The sequence below is a fragment of the Pinus tabuliformis genome, chromosome 7 (genome assembly GCF_031772625.1).
Source record: "Pinus tabuliformis cultivar Carrire ecotype Pingquan chromosome 7, CPIR1, whole genome shotgun sequence".
Taxonomy (NCBI): domain Eukaryota; kingdom Viridiplantae; phylum Streptophyta; class Pinopsida; order Pinales; family Pinaceae; genus Pinus; species Pinus tabuliformis.
The window spans coordinates 1,476,093,730-1,476,107,395 of record NC_142293.1 but is presented as its reverse complement, the minus strand read 5'-3'; the positions used below and the strand labels follow the sequence as shown (position 1 = coordinate 1,476,107,395).

General features: G+C 41.2%; 1 pseudogene across 1 annotated transcript in view; it reads right to left on the bottom strand.

Annotated features, from left to right (window-relative positions):
- Positions 1-608: 608 nt before the first annotated feature.
- LOC149253386 (uncharacterized) overlaps positions 609-13,666 on the bottom strand; it is a 372,890-nt pseudogene continuing 359,832 nt past the window's right edge. The window contains exons 13-14 of the transcript XR_016266201.1: positions 1,636-1,803; positions 609-1,110 (exon numbers count right to left, since the gene is read on the bottom strand). The product of XR_016266201.1 is annotated as an uncharacterized LOC149253386 (transcript). The remainder of the gene's footprint in view (positions 1,111-1,635; positions 1,804-13,666) is intronic.

The window sequence follows — 13,666 nt, the reverse complement described above, 5'->3', positions numbered from 1 at the left end:
TTGGAGTTTGCTTGTGTTTGAGGTATATTCCTGATAAGGGATATTACATATATCCATGCTTAGGCATAAAATAATTGTACCTTTTAGGTATAGCAACCTTCACAATATATTAGCACCACTTTTACATAAGGGTAAACTAAAAAAACTGGCACCAGCTTTACATAATGGCAAACTGAAAAATTTGAACGGTTCCCTAAGTCATGTGTCCTAATAGATCCACTCCAAGACCTCGCACACCCACCTCAGCCATAAATGACCTCCATGTGATGGTTAATATGATCCATAAAGATAGGGACTATCTTGAAATGGTGACTACAAGGCCAGGCCATAACCACAAGGGTCTAGGAAAACCACCTAGATGAAAAAAATACTTCACATATATCACTAAGCATGGCCTATTACAATACATAAAGTACAAGGTCACACTTTTGGGTGATTATGATACATAATACAAATTAGCATGATGGCATAACTCATCACGGAACCCCTGGATCTAATATCATCTCAAGATATGGATGAGATCAACTCTGAGACTGGCACAAATCTGGCAAAGAAAATGAAGTACTCTGAAGTGAAACTGAGTGGTAACAGATGCCATTAAAATAAATACATCAAGTACATATTCTCCTCGAAAGTTAAAAATGTATTGAAACATAATAATGATTTGGTCAATGGCATAACCTTTCTGTCAGAGGAAATTGCTGATTAGAGGAGAGAAGTATTACATGTAATATATTTCTCCCGTACTATAAACATGAAAGTTAACTCCCTGTTACCTTTCCAAACGTCTTTTTTAGTAAAAGAATTCTCATAGTAAGCTAATAGTATATCTACAAATTGATTTAATACATCCATTCTTTCATAGATCATGGTAACTTAAATGAGTTTCAAAGAGTTACTGATATGCAACTCCCATGAATGCACTTTCTACAAACCACAACTGATATCTAATCCCACCCAAGCAATCCACGAGGATAATTTGCATTGGATTCATAGTGCAATAGCTCCCATCATGAAGCAATTAAAGGAGTCTACCTGCGCTGCTCTTACGAGTTGTTTATTAAACATATCCAGCATATCCAGATTTGGATCAAGTTTCCGTTGCCAGCCCTGTAAATTTACAATTCCATCACAAGTACAAATACTCAATTTAAAATGCAACTGGAGTGATAGAAATGGATATTTGGTTCTATAATACTCAATTCTAGTTTCAGGAAGGAAATAAATCAATTGAAATTTTTTGTTGGTAGAAACTAACATGAATATACAATCACAAAGATATCTACTTGACACAACCCAAATACAGAGTCTAAAATTAACAACTTGATGCAACTTTACCACAATTACACAGATTTCTACTTGATGCAAAATATTTGAAACACGTGAAGAGAAAAAACTTTTTGATATGGTAATGAAAAGCAGCTTGTAATTTGGCTGGCCATGTAAATGCATTTAGCCTGAACACACATAGATCAAGACAACATTTTCTATTTGCCATGAAACTATCATGCAATACAAAACAATGAAGGAATAACTTTTGATAAAAATAGCTCTTTAAGAAACATAAATTTTCAAAGCCAGTCTTGCTCATTCTTGTCTTGATTCTTTCAAGTTTGTAAAGTTGAGGAGAAACACCTCATATATGAGGGTGCTATCCATCACTGTGCAAATGTCCCCATCAATTGTTACATGGTGTTGTCGAACATCATTAAACAAGTCTGTCATGCACTCTCCAGTGTTCTTTGCAGAACCTTCAACAGCTAGGTACCTCTTGAACTTCTCATCTACATTCCTTACAAATTGCTGCATGAAAGTTTACATACGTATCAATTGACACTGAGCAGTTATAATCAAAATCAAAACAAAAATACACAACTCTGACCAACAGCTACTTAGTGTGGTTCACGGATAATTTCAAAGGAGATTCCTTAATTGTTTTGATAGAAACCAAGGTGGTGACTCTCCAATTTACATGCATAAAATCGATGGCATATCTTTGTAAAAGTGGAATATATAGTGTTATAAATCTGGCCATTCTTTCAGGGAAGGGAAACATATTTGAAATCATCTGGAAAATTCTATATAAAAGGCTTGGCAAATCTTAAAACATAAATTTCATCTCATACATATCACAACTAGTGTTATCAAAACTAGACTAGAATTGGTTGAACCAGCTGGTATGGCTGTTTTCAGGCCATTACTGGTCCAATTGTTAGTTTTTATAGCATCGGATAAGTGTTCTAGTCTCTATTTGTGTTAGAGAGGCTAAGAACACCAGATCTTCAAAACCCAGAAAATGTTTCGTGAGATAAGCTTGCAAAACACCTTAAATAAATTAATTAACCATCATTTAAATTTTTCCTAAATCTAACTTGGGAAAATTGGTTAATTAATAGCAATTAATTAAGGAAAGGTGACAATTCTCTAGAAACTCACACGGATTGAGCTTGAGATTATCTTAGCCATTGATGGAGATCTAATCATGGCCGTTGGTTCACCAATGAGAGATTATAAGAGCAGGTCGATGGGGTTGGAGATAGAGACATCAGAGACACATTGAGCAAGAGGGAGAACGAGTTTCTTGGGTAGATCGAGCTATCCAGTTGCAAAGATTCAGTAGGAGAGAGTTCGAGCTAGAGCATCAGAGGTTGAGGGAGCAACAACAGAGTATTCTAGCAGAGATTCCTAGTAGCAGAGCAACGGAGTAGGGAGGCCAAAATATTTCTGCAGGAAGGCCAGATAGCCAGTGTGAGTTGCCAGAAACCCATTACGAGTTGCTAGAAGAGGGTTTGCAGAGTTATTGGAGGTCAGATTGAGTTCCAGAAGGACAAGCGAATTTCTTCTAGTAGTAGAGGGAAGCAGGACGGCTCACTTGAAGCCAACTAGCAAGCCATATGATTTTCCCAAGCCAGGCAATGTGAATTCTTGGATGCCGAGTTTCTGAGTGGGGTTCGAGCAGGCTAGAGTGACGTCAAAATAATTTGTAGAAGGGAGAAATTTTCTCCAAAATTATTTGGCCAAATTATTCGCTGTAGGATTGCCAATTTGGGCATCCAAATATTGTACTTAGATTTTGTTGCTGCATATAATAAAATAAACCCTCATCTGTTGCACTAGTTTTCCTAGTTGGGTTTTTCCTGGGACATTTGTTTGAAAATATTGGTGTCATTTTTATTGTGTGTGCATCTATTTTCTCAATTCCAGTTTATTTTCCGCAACGTAATTTTATTTTGAAGAATTGCAGTGTCATTTATTCGTTGTTTGTCATAACAAATAAACTGCATAATTAATCAATTAGAAGAGTAAATTCCAATTGCTGTATTTTCAAGGATTTTCACATGGTATCAGAGCAAGTTTGAACACAGATCAGAAGCTCAAAAGTGAAGGAGAAATTTTGCAGCTTCAAGGGGAATTTTTGGGAAGAATTTCTCTGATCTTTGTAGATGCCAACCAATAGTGTGAATTGTAGAGAAGTTCGATTTTTAGTTGCATCCAACAAAAAAAATCGATCAGCCTTAGAAGCAAAAATTTGCAGGTAGTCGATTTGTTAGAAAATAGTTCCAGTGAGCAAATCAGTAAGTTTGTTGAGCAGATCTAGGTGCAGTGATTTTTTAGCAGTAGATCAACGTTGGGTGGAAGAGAAAAGCACATGTAGAGGAATTTCCAGAATTTCTCAGAGGCTTTCCAAATTCTATTTTTAGGAGAAGATTTGACATTTCCAGTTGTAGAAGGTCGTAGCAGTTTTGTCAGTTAGCCAGTACGAGCTTCAGGAGCAGTGGATCATGTGCATTATTCCGGAGGACTTCTGGAAGGTTGAGCAAGTTGCCCAATTGGAGTCGCAAGTAGTGTGAGTACCAGAGAAGGACTTGTGGAGGCAGATAGTAGCAAATTTGTGTATTCCAGAAGGGAGTGCTAGTAGCAGAAAGAGGTCGAGCAGAAAAGGAAGGAGATTTCTGTTTATTTTATGTGATATCCCCACTAAGCAACATTACTAAGGGGAAATATCAATTTTTCCCAATTTTGGATAAATTCATACTCGCACTTAGGGAATGTGGGTTTAGAGGCCCCACATGCATTTTTGAGTAAAGTGAAGCCCAAACATTAGAGGACGAAGGAGGAAAATCAAGCCACTAGTGGTACATGGAGGCCACCCATAGAGAAATGCGACCCACAAGGGAAACACGCACTCATTGGAGCGAGTTTGGTGGGGGAAAAGTCGAGTTGGGCCCACACAAGCATTTCAGAGGCTCTTTGACAAAAAGAAGAAGAGGCACTCATTTTGGGTCATTCATGATTATTTGAGAATTGTCTTAGACTAGCACGCTTGAGCTGAATCCAAGTCTGCAAGTGCTGTTTAGCACAAGAGTGTTTCCGAGTGGAAATCTCAACCCTTGCTTCGGTGGACTTTGAGTGCCAACCCAAGGAGGGAGTCTCATCCATTCCAATTTGATCCAGGAGTAGTGAAGTGCAAGTTTGAGGGACGTTCCAGCAGCGGTAATGTAGACACTACACAATCCTTGGAGGAGTCACACTTGGGGGTTAAGGGGAGAGGGGAGTTTGGGGCTGAAACTTGAGGAGTCCGATGAGGAGTTTTGTTGGTGATTGCAGCTATTTTGGGGGATTTTAGCAACAAGATTTTTAGGTGGGTCAAATTTTCCAGAAGCAGTGTCATAGAGGGAAATTGGGCCGAAATTCCAAAGTCAACAATCGGCAAATTCCTTCGTGGGTTATTCTGGGCATTTGGTGGAGAGCCCAGGGTTAATTTCCCAGAATTTTTTGAGCACTAGAGGAGGCCCTAGAAGCTAATCGACATAGCTAGGAGCTCATTTTCTGGTCATTTTAGTTCAAAGCCAAAGGAACATCAGCGAGTACGCTTGGGGGACTTCATATTCATCACTTGGGCTTAGCTAGCTTGCCTTGGGCAAGCCCAGGTGCATACTTTCCAAGCACCCATTGTAACTTCATGCTTTATCAATAAAATGGCTCAGCAACACAATTTTTGGCTCTATTTGGTGTTTTGATGTTTGAGTAAATTTTTTGTGTGTTTATGTCTATGCATGCTTTGTTTATTATTGTAAATTTTCCTTAGGGATATTATAGTGGTATTAAATCTCATAGTCCTGGCTCAACCTGTGGGGAGCAACATTAGTCTATGACACCAGAAGACCAACAAAACGTAACTTACAAGAGGTAGAGGTACAAAAGCAGAGAGAGGCAGCTACAAATCACCCCAGATCTAGAGGTTGCTGAACTAGAGGTCGAAAGGCCAAACATGGGGGATAACATGGGAGACAGAGGGAGTAAAGAGGAGGAGTTTGCCCAAACTCTTCTCAAGGTCGTGCAAGATTTGTCCAAAGGTATTGAGGAGTTGAGGCAACAAAATTGCAATAACAACAAGGGCAAAGGGATTCAAGGGGAATTCCAAATTGGTGAGGGCTTCGGTACTTCGCATCACCAAGGGGGTCATGGCCCCAACACACCCCTCATTCCCAGCACACCACCCAGGTCCACCATTCCTACATTTATAGCATCTGACGTAGGAGGGATGCAAGGGCAAGAGGAGATGCTCACGGGGGACTATTTTATAGAGCATCAGTCATATTGGCCTGACTTTAGAGAGGCCATTACCTTTGAGGACTTTTGGAAGTTGAAAGGTAATAACAAGGGAAAGGGACAAGGTGGAGGAAGCTACACTCATGGCACTGATTTACAGTGCACCATGGGGAAATTGTTCCTCCCAAATTTTGATAGGTCGTCCAAGAGCTAAGAAAAAGCGTGGGTGGAGACGCTGGATGTCTATTTCCAGCTTAATCAGATGATGAAAGGAAAGGCAATTAAAATTGCCACTTTGCATTTAGAGGGACAAGCCCATGACTAGTGGTTGCATGGGCTAACCAAGATGGGGCATGCCAGAATGGCAACCTATGAGGAGTTCACTAGGAGGGTGCTGGAGTGTTCCGAGAGGAGAAACTGGAGGAGCATTTTGGGGAGCTGACAAGGCTCAAATAGACGGGAAGCACTGAGGCCTACATTTCAAAGTTTCTAAAGTTGTCAGTGATGGTGCCTGATCTATCAGAGGCCATGAGGTTCTTCATGTTTGTAGAGGGGCTAGTAGAGCCACTTAAGGGATCAATGAGGTCCAACAGGGCCACTACCTTGCAGGACGCAGTGGGGAGGGCCCGATATTTACAGGATGCCCTACCTAGGGCTAGAGCACCGTTACCACCTAGACAAGGATTCTAGCAGAGAGGAAGAGACACAAGGGCACCACCACTGAGAGCCAACCAGGGGTGAGGGTCGCTGGATGAGGATTGTTGTCACACAGATTGTCACGACAATGCTCAGATCGGGGGCTGTCACCCTGATCCCCGATCTCTTCGTTTAAGCCTGTCTCCCGTGGCTAAGGGGGGTAGACCCTATAGGAAAATGGATGACCAACTGTGAATTAGTTGGTTTGGGAGACATGAATGGAAACCAGCACTAAATAGATTTTATTAATTTAATGGACCAGTGCCTTATGGGGTTAATGTTTAAATGATTACTTACTAAATGTTGCAGAAATGTAAACCATGTAAGGCAATCATTTATCATCAAATAACTCAGAAAAAAGATATTTTATCAACTGCGAGAAAATGCTTAAATGATACTCCAGTGATTTAAAACTTTAAAAGATAAAGTTCGATACACAACCATGTAATTTTAAATGCTAACCAAATACCACATTCATGATCATTTAAGCATACTCAATCTCATAAAAATGATAAACATTAATTCCACATCAAAATTTTGATCTCAGCAGAAAAGATAAAATGTGGTAAACCCCTGAGCCAAGACTGAATCTGATAAAAAAATTTCAAAACTATTTTTATATTTTTTCAGACAAAAAATTAAAACAAAAATTAAAACTAAATGAAACTTAAAAATCTAAATCTACACTTTAAAAGAAAAGAAACTCCCCTTTTTATAATTTTATGATTTTTAAAGCTTTAAACTTAAAACTAAAAAACTAAAAAAATAAAATTTAACCTAATCTAAGACTAAATGATTTAAATCTAAATCTAAAGTTTTTTAAATCTAAAAAAAAAAAAAAAAAATTTAAACAAAATATAAACCTAAACCCTAACTAAAGTTAACGAATTTTTTTATGAATTTTTTATGAATATAAATCTAGAAATAATGTAACTCTAAAATGATCTAATGCATGAAGACTGAACAAAACCAAAAAAACTAAAATAAAAATGAAAATCGAATTTAATTTTTTATAAAGCCTAAACAAATTAAATTAAAAGAAAAAGACTTACGCTAAACCCTAAACTATAATCTGAATGTAATAAAACTAATGTCTAAAGTTCTCTAATCGCACTTACGCTGAAACCAAAAACGATTTCTTCATACGCAGGCAGAGAAAAGACTTACGTATAACAGTTCACCAAAAATTTACCTGGCCCGTGCTATAACAGTTACCTGGCCCGTGCTATAAATTTTTTTTTACACTGCTTTGTGTACAGGTGACGTCCAGAAGGAAAGCGCATTTGAAATCGATCTGCAGTTGTGCGTTTGCAGGGTGAGTTCTTCAGCAACTGGAGCAGCGTGTGGATAAGTTGCAGGTGCGTGGAGCCCCAAAGAAATCAACGCAGGGAGCACTGGTTTCTCTGTTTGCTGCAGGTGTAATGGCGGCAAGGTTTGAGGAGATTGAGCGATGAGAAGGCAGCACGCAGGTCTGAATAATTTAACCAAGCCCACAGAAGAAACAAATTTAAATAAACAAAAAAACAAACAAACAACCAAACAAACAAACAAACTTGAATTGCTGCCCACGTAAGGACTCAACAACCGTTGATAAGGTGCAGGCCCACGGAGTTTGACGGCGGCAGCTGACAGCAGTGCTGGCTTGGCTAGGGATGCACGCAGGCGAAGGGAGGAAACAAAGCAAGACTGCAGTTTATCTTACTGCGTGGGCGGGTTATTGCTGTAGAGAAAATGAAAAGGAATACGTAGAGGGTGAATGCCACGTATAGTGAAGTATGGTAGGGGCTGTTCACCAGTGAGGAAGAGTGAGTTTGCTGTGGGTGAAAGTTGTGGGCAGCGTAGAGCTGGAAGTGAAACCGCAAAGGAACAGTGATGATTGCGTATTTGGCTTTGGACAACAGCATGAAGGTGGAACAGATTGCCCAGGTTACCCAAAAAAAACCACTGAAGCTCTCCACAAAATCGATATTTGAAAATCACTGCTCCAAAAAACCCTGAAAATTTCTCAAAATCTGCACCTGTAACCTGCAAAAGAAAAGAAAACCTAAAATAATACATGCAAAAAGAACGAAACTGAAAACCCTAAACCCGGCAAAAGTATTTATAATTTCTTGACTCTTAAGCAGCCAGATTTATCAATAATCAACAGTAGTATTATCAAAATTTCAGATTCACTATGAAAAAAACTTCAGAAATCTCTCATGCAATTCAGAAAAATAAACTAAATGATAAACCCAGGATCAAAACTAGCTGGGCTCTGCAAGAGAATGCTTGCGGGAGTTGGCTGGTTCAGCCGAGAACTTCCCCAAACGCCCACTGATCTTTTTCAATAAGGGTTTCCTGCACAGCTCACTTCAACCATCAATAAAGAGAGAAAAAACAGTACTAGATCTCAAATGCAATGGAGATACCTGCCATTACTTCAAAAAATTCTAATACCATTCAAACCCTAGCAAGTGAACAAAATACCTGTGTTCAACAATACTCTACAATAAGTTGTTACTAATGGCTGAAAAATCAGAATATGCAGAAAATAAAATAGCTCACAGCACTTCAAGAGAGTAACACCAGCAAGATTTCAACCCCAAAGTCTTTCTTTATTAGCACCAGAAAAGTTTACAAGAGAGAGCTTCTTCAGCACAAGACTCACAGATCGAATGATCTCAAATGACCCCTAGGACCCTATTTAAAGGAAAAATTCCCAACGGTTAGTTCGAGTGATCCATGTCAAAATGATCTCGACCGTCGATGAGGATCAAGAGATCTTTTAATCTCATCCGTCGAATTTTTAATGCATTAAAAAATTGAAATTCTGCATTTATTTACTCAAAATATTATTATTTTATTATTTTTTAAGTTTTTATTCTATTTTATTATTTTATTTCATTTTTTAAATTTTTATTTATTTTTTAATTTATTTTATTTTTTATTTTTTAAAATTTTTACTTTTTAGTTATTTTTTAAATTTTTTTAAATTTTTAAATGGATCCTCGAACCTAACCTTTGGAAAAATCATCTAGGTCCTAGGACTTAGGACTTATGAGGGGATTAAAACATTTTCTAACCCTCAAGACACTTTACATCATGACTTTTACAACTTTACATCTCAAGGGGGAAAACCCATTTGACATAGACCCTCATACACCACCCAGTTCTGCAACACAACTATAATATAGCAGATTAACATACTAGGATTCTCCTAAGATTCTAATGACAAAATCCATTCCGGCTTTGGAGTTAGGCTGAAGGAAAACTCTGCCGATCATGGATCGGCGAGACGAAAAACCTTCCGGAACGTAGATTATCATTAGAAAATTAAGTCCACTTAGGCAATTTACATACATGACTCATATCTGCTAAGATTATTTACAATTCACACATGCAGACTGGGTTTACAACATAGTATGATCAAGTCGACGATGACTGTCGAATGCCACAGACATGTCGATCAAGCGCTATCCCTTTTTGCGAAGAAAAGGGGGTGTACTGCTATGGGTAGTTGACACGTAGTGGTCAACAAGGATACTAGGAGGGACCTCCGGAGGAGGAAGTTAGGCTTCACCTATTAGGAACCATGGGCACCAAGCCATAGATGCACAACAAGCAAGGCCCATTAAATGAGGTCATTTCCAATAGTGACCTGGAGGATGAGGTAGAGCTGGAAGTGGGTGGAGATGACAGCACAACACATATGGAGAGGGGACCACCACCATCGCCACCAGGGGGAGCTCCTTTCGCACAAGCAGGAGGGGTCCTTGCATCTTTGTGAGGGGTACCCAAGTTTTTGACCTTGAGGATCATGGGCACAGTGTAGGGGCAACGTGTTTTAGTTTTGGTGGACAGTGGGGCTACCCACAACTTCATCAATGCACAGATGGTTTAGAGGAGGGGCATCACAACCGAGGAGTTTGAGGGATTTTTGATTGTTGTGCCAAGAGATAGAACCATGCAGTGCACTCGCTATGTTCCTGCCTTGACAATCACCATGGGGAACTATTTAGTGACAGACCACTATTTGTGGTAGATGTGTCGGACACTAATGTGGTGATGGGTGTCCAATGGCTCTATTCACTTGGCTAAGTCACTACAGATTGGAGGAAGCTAGAGATGGAGTTCACAGGGCCGAATGGCAAATAGGTTTTTTTGAGGGGTATGCACTCTTACCCTCCATAAACTATTTCGGTCCACATGATGGAGGCTGATATGAGGCATGGTGACATTCAGTGGGTCGTGGAGTTGAGGATTTCTGAGGCTAGGGGTCAGCGCAAGTCACCACACCTAGACATATAGACTATTCTGGACAGGTATCTGGTGGTGTTTGGAGACATACTGCCTGGGCAACCTCTTGATTGGGGTTTTGAGCATACTATTGAGTTGGAGTTGGGGGTACAGGCTATGATCACTACACCCTATAGACATCCCAAGGCATACATGGATGAGATTGAGAGGGCCATCCATGAGTTGTTGGCACTTGGGCACATCAGGCCTAGCTCCAGCGCTTTTGCTTCATTAGTTGTTCTCGTGAAGAAGAAGGATGGGTCCTTACACATGTGCATAGATCACTGGGCCATCAACAAGAAGACAATGAAGAATCGTTACCCCATCCCATGCATAGATGAACTGATGGGGGCTATGTTCTTCTCTAATATTGACTTGTGCTCAGGGTACCACAAGATCAGAGTGAGGGACCAGGATGTCCCTAAGACAACTTTCAGGTGCCACTATGGGCACTTCGAGTTCTTGGTTATGCCCTTTGGGTTGACCAACACACCAACCACCTTCCAGTGTTACATGAACCACGTATTTCGCGGGCAGTTGGGGAAGTTCGTGTTGGTGTTCTTCGATGACATACTGATCTACAACTAGACTTGGGAGTAGCACTTGCAACATTTAGAAACAATATTGTGTATTCAAGAGGAGTAGCAGTTTTACGCTAAGTTGTCCAAGCGTGAGTTCGGTTTGACGGAGATGCTCTATCTAGGGAAGATTATTGGAGAGGATGGTGTGAGAGTTCATGAGGAGAAGATCAGGGCCATTCAGGATTGGCTAGGGCCCTAGAATGTGACGAAGTTGAGGGGTTTTGTGGGAATTTGCACCTACCACCGAAAGTTCGTGAAGGGCTTCTCGTAGTTAGCAGTTCCTCTCACCGATTTGACGAGGGAGGGGGCGTTTGAGTGGACAGATGGGGCACAGGAGGCTTTTGAGTGCCTCAAACAGGTCATGAGCAGCTGCCTGGTGTTGGCACTCCTTGATTTCGCACAACCCTTTGTGCTTGAGTGTGATGCATCAGGGGAGGGTGTAGGAGCAGTTTTGATGCAAGGGGGACACTCGATAGCTTTCGAGAGCCAAAAGCTACTGCCCCACGAGAGACTGTACTCCATTTACAATAAGGAGATGCTAGCCATCATGCATGTGCTAGCCAAGTTTAGGCAGTATTTGGTGGGAAATAGAGTCATGGTCAAAACAGACAACAACAGTCTCAAATTCTTCTTGGAGCAGAAGCAGTTGCAAGAGAGGCAAAAGAAGTGGGTGAGCAAGCTCCAGGCATACGACTTTTGACATTAAGTATCTCAAAAGGAAGCACAAAGTGGTAGTTGATGCATTGTCCAAGAGGTCGACTACCCTTTCATTGATGCGCATTACACTAGATTGGCGGGCACAATTGTTGGTGGAGTATTCCAAGAACCATTTTGCATGTGAGGTCCTTGACGATGCAGTGGTGGAAGACCAGTACCGGGTGACGAACGAGGTGATTTGTTTCTAGAACCGGATTATTTGGTACCCAACTCCCAGTTGAGGGAGAAGATCCTGCAGGCAGTCCATGTCTCACCATTACCAGGGCATCAAGCGTTTACCAAGACTTACAGGACCATAAAGGAGCGCTTTGCATGGAAAGGCCTCAAGGATGATGTTCTGAGGCATGTTCAGGAGTGTGACACATGCCCAGAGGAACAAGGGTGAGAAAACACACCCTGGTGGATTACTACAACCTCTTCCTATTCCTTAGGGGAAGTGGGAGAGAGTGTTGATGGATTTTATCACTAGGTTGCCCACAGCACAGGACAAGGAATGCATATATGTAGTGGTGGACCGATTTACGAAGTTTGCACACTTTTTAGCCATCTCATCCTGGTCCTCGACCTCACAGGTGGCCGAATTGTTTTTCAGAGAAGTATTTCGACTTCATGGTTTCCCAAAGACCACATTCAGTGATCGGGACAATAGGTTCATGGGAGGATTTTGGTAGGAGTTGTTTCAACTAGTGGGCACATAGCTCACTCCGAGCACCATTTATCATCCCCACATGGATGGGCAGACGGAGATTGTCAAAAAATGGCTGGATGGTTACCTGCATAACTATGTGACGAGTCAATAGCATTCATGGATACGTTGGTTGCAGTTGGGTGAGTATTGTTATAACACCACGTACAACATGTCCATAGGCATGTTCCCATTTAGAGCCCAGTATGGTTACGATGCATCATCTTTTGCTGACGTGATGTTTGGAGACGGCAAGGCCCCTAGGGCCAAGGATTGGATATAGGAGAGCCAAGATATCTTGAGGGCTCTCAAAGATAACTTGTAGACTGTGCATAACCAGCAGAAGCTCTATGCAAACAGGGGCCGAGTAGAGAGGCAATTTGAGGTTGGGGACTTAGTCTTCGTGAGGCTCCAGTCATATAGGCAATCATCACTCAAGGAGAAGAGAGCCGAGAAGCTCAAGCTTCGCTTCTATGGGTAGTACCATGTCACTAGGAGAGTCGGGGAGGTCGCATATGAGCTGGAGCTACCCCCGGGGAGCTGAGTACACAACATTTTTCATGTGTCTTGTCTGAAAAAGGCACTGGGGCAGCAAGTGACAACAACTACAAAGCTACCACCTATGGATGATGAGGGGCACTTAGTTCTGGAGCTAGAGGCTATTTTGGACACCATCGAGAGGCACTTGCAGAATAGGGTTATCAAGGAGTTTTTGATTAGATGGAAGCGCCTACTGGATGAGGATGCCACTTGGGAGGGGGAGCATATACTTCAGCATCCTTCATTACAATTGCTTGAGGACAAGCAACGTTTCGGTGGGGAGGACTGTGATATTGCCACTTAGCAACATTGCTAAGGGAAAATATCAATTTTGGATAAATTCATACTCGCACTTAGTGAATGTGGGTTTAGAGGCCCCACATGCATTTTTGAGTAAAGCGAAGCCCAAACATTAGAGGGCAGAGGAGGAAAATCGAGCCACTAGTGGTACGTGGGGGCCACCCATAGAGAAATGTGGCCCACAAGGGAAACACGCACTCATTGGAGTGAGTTTGGTAGGGGAAAAGTCAAGTTGGGCCCACACGAGCATTTTGGAGGCTCTTTGAAAAAAAGAGGAAGAGCCACTCATTTTGGGTCATTCATGATTATTTGAGAA